Source organism: Octodon degus, unplaced genomic scaffold (genome assembly GCF_000260255.1).
Source record: "Octodon degus isolate 3935 unplaced genomic scaffold, OctDeg1.0 scaffold00064, whole genome shotgun sequence".
Lineage (NCBI taxonomy): Eukaryota > Metazoa > Chordata > Mammalia > Rodentia > Octodontidae > Octodon > Octodon degus.
In genome coordinates, this window is record NW_004524640.1 from 1,527,768 (window position 1) to 1,531,273 (window position 3,506).

Genomic DNA, 3,506 nt, shown 5'->3' on the forward strand with positions numbered 1-3,506 from the left:
CTTCTCCTTCTCCTTCTCCTTCTCCTTCTTCTTCAGGAAATAATGAGCTTTTCTGCTTGGTTGATAGAGGATAACTTTGGGACTTTCAATTATATAGGTCACTAGTTTTAAAAGAACATGCATCATTACAGATCACATCTGTCCTTTGTTCTCAGCCACTGCCCCCTCCCCCGCAAAGGAAGTGGGGGTCAGCACAGGACTCATGGACACCGAATCCTCAGATGTGGAGTCTGGCCCACTTCTAGTGATGGCTGCCCCTGGAGAGAGTGGTGGAACTACAAGCAGGAGGCAAGTTGCAGGGGAGAGGCTGGGCCCTGCAAGGGGATACTCCTCTTCTGGCGCAGAAGTAGAGGACTCGTGGTGGTGGCTTTTCACAGTCATTTCCCTTTGGAAGAAGGATGTGCTCTGAGGACCCACACGAACATATTCAGAGCCAAGCAGAAGAGCTTGGACTACACACAACCATGAATCAATGTAAGGAAACTGGTCAGGGGGATTGGACTTGCTGTAACCACAGTCAAATTTGCAGAGTTGCCTGAGGATCTAGAGTCCCTTCTGCTGGCTGCCCAGTATCAAAGGATGGCCATTCCAGTTCACAGAATGGTTGTTGCCTCCATGGCTTTATCTTCACTCCATAACCATTTTTTAATCTATCAAAGTTCTTAATCATATATACTAATACAGTGGGCTTAGAGGGGGTGGCCCACCCATTGGTAATCTGAACTGGATTTTAGATCAAGTATCTCCCACCTCCAATCACTCCCAAGCCCATTTCACCAAAAATACAAACAGACCTCTCAAACTCAGCAGATTAGAGACAGCTGGCCACATCTTTCTCTAGTTGATCATTATCAAGGTCTCCTGACAGCAAAGAAAGGTCCAGGCTGGCAGGGTGGGATTCTGATGCTCATGATTATAAAGGAAGTAAGGATGAAGGTGACAGACAGCTGAAATGAAAGGCACTGCAGGGTGGGGCAGCCACACACAAAACTCACAGACAAACAAAAACAGGTATTTCTAGTCACAGGGAAACAAACCCAACCTCTTTAAAAGAAAAAAAGTGGGGGGCTGTTGGAATCCCTGACAGGGCTCCCTCAGCATCCCAAACCCTGACCCAAATGGGTCAAGACAAATGACAAACACCCTAGAAGTTGAGCATACAAATTTCACAATTCCAAAGTCCAGGCAAAGAAGGTCCTTGGTCAGCCAAAAGCAAAACCAAATCTATCCAACTGCGATTGGGCAGCCTTCACTGTTTCTCTCCATGGCACTAACCTGTGGTCTGGGCTACCAGCTGAACTCAGCCAAGGCATGGATGGCCTTCAAGGTCACAGACTCAAGGTCTTGATGGGTGCCTCCCTGGAAGAGCCACCCAGAGGGCTCTCTCTGGGGGCCTCCAAATATTGCAGCAAATGTACTTATTTGAGTCACCCATAGACGCTGATGCAGAGACAAGTAAGTTTATTGGGTGCAGCAGTGGACATCAAGTAGAAAACCAAGCAAGGACTCTGAAGGGCAAGAGGGGAGAGTGGTTATACAGTTCTAGATCCGGTTCCAATTCCAGGTGTAGAGGGGTAGTGCTGCCCTGATTTAGTGCAGCTACAGAAATACTATGAAGCATAGGCTTAGTTATGACTAAGGAACAAAAGCGTTCAGCATTTTACATAGCGGTAACTCTAGTGACATTTACAAGAAGCAAACTTAAGGAAACAGAAATTTATACTTTAAAATGATATTGGAACACAAAACAGCACTGGTTTAGTTTTCTTTTCCATGTCAACATAACTTACATTCCTTGTAGGGAGATGATACATGTACATAACAAACTTGAATTCTTTTTACTTCCGTTTCCTTTCCCCTCTCCCTCAATCTATTCCTGTTGTTCTCATTTAAGAAAGATCTGTCTCCCTATTTTCTATTACCTATCTTTTTTATTATTTTTTGTAAATGTATTTAGTACATGCTCTTCAGGGTCTTGCTACACAGATCGGACTCAGTGATCCTCCTGTTTTCAGCCTTCCAAGTACTAGGAGTACAGGTGCACACTACCACGCCCAGTTTCAGTCACTGTCCCAGCATGCCCCAGGGAAGGGGTCTGCACGGCATGCCAGGGATCAAACCCCAGTCACTGCGCCTGAGCTCTCTGGCCGGCCCTCTATTACCTATTTTTATTTTGCTTTTTATTTATATTTTAAGCTTCTCATATGAGAGAAACCATGTGATATTTAATCTGTATGTCATTTCACTTAATATTCTGATCTCAGAAGACATTCTTTTTCTTAAAAGCTTAAAGTTTATCCTGCTGGATGGCAGAGTACCACGCCATTGCATGTAAATATCGCATCTTCTCTATCCATTCATCTATTGGTGGACATACAGGATGCTTTCATAATTCAGCTATTGTGAATTGTACTCCTGTAAACATGGTCATGCATGTATAAATAATATGTTGTCTTTAACTCTTTGGTAAAGAGACATATCAGGAAAATAGCTGTTTGGAAGGGAATTTCTAGTTTTAGTTTTTGAGGAATCTCTATACTGACCTTCATAATAGTCAGACTGGCTTAAACCTCCAACAATGCAGAACAGTTTCTTAGCTCCCTGCTCCCACAACTTCCAGTAGTTTTACCAGCATTCACTGGGATGTGACTTTTCCAGGATAGTCATTCTTTCTGGGCAAGATAGAAACTGAGTGTTGTTTTAATCTGAATTTCTGTAATGGCCAGAGATAGTGAACATCTCATGTATTTATAGGCAATTAATCTTTCTTCTTCCTCTGAGACAAGTGCGCTCATTTTACTTGTTTATTTTTATTGGTCTTTAATTGGGAGGGATCTAATTTTTCCCAATATACTAGATAGTCCTATGTGGGAGGATTAACTGACAAACTCTTTTTTTCCACTTCTGGGTTATCTTTCTTACACTGTTGGATGTTCCTTTGCAGTGTACATTAACTTTAATTTGACATGAACCCATTTGCTGGCTCCTGAAACTATTTCTTGGACAATTTCTGTTCAGACAGTCCTCGTCTATACATAAGACGTCAGGAATCTTAATCTATTTTGTCTTTCTGCAGATTAAATGTTTTGGTTTTAACATTTATATCTTTGATCCATCTTTATTTTAACATACAGTGAAATATATGTTCCTGGATTCAGTTTCCTCCATGTGGGCAACCAGTTTTCCCAACACCATTTATTAAAGAAGCTATCCGTCTTCCAATGTCTGTTTTTGACTCCTTTATCAATCATAAAAAAGCTGTGACTGTGATTATTTCTGCCTCCTCTATTATTCCATTGATTTGCTCTTCTTTTCTTGTGCCAATGCTGGGTTTGTTTATTTTTTATAAGTTTACCTTGATAATACAATTGCAACTTTTGGGTTGTGATATTTTCTGCTTTTTCCTTGCTTCTAGAGACAACTTTCACCATTAAGAGTTTCTCTTGTTCCGTGTAAAGGCTATGAATGTTTTCTCTAATTCTGTGAGAATATTGGTAGCATTTTGA

The 3,506-nt window shown here is 41.6% G+C and overlaps 1 protein-coding gene across 3 annotated transcripts in view; it reads right to left on the reverse strand.

The window, feature by feature from the left end:
• Positions 1-3,506, reverse strand: part of LOC101572553 (solute carrier organic anion transporter family member 1B3) — a 116,961-nt gene that overhangs the window by 107,579 nt on the left and 5,876 nt on the right. The gene's annotated exons all lie outside the window — the stretch shown is intronic.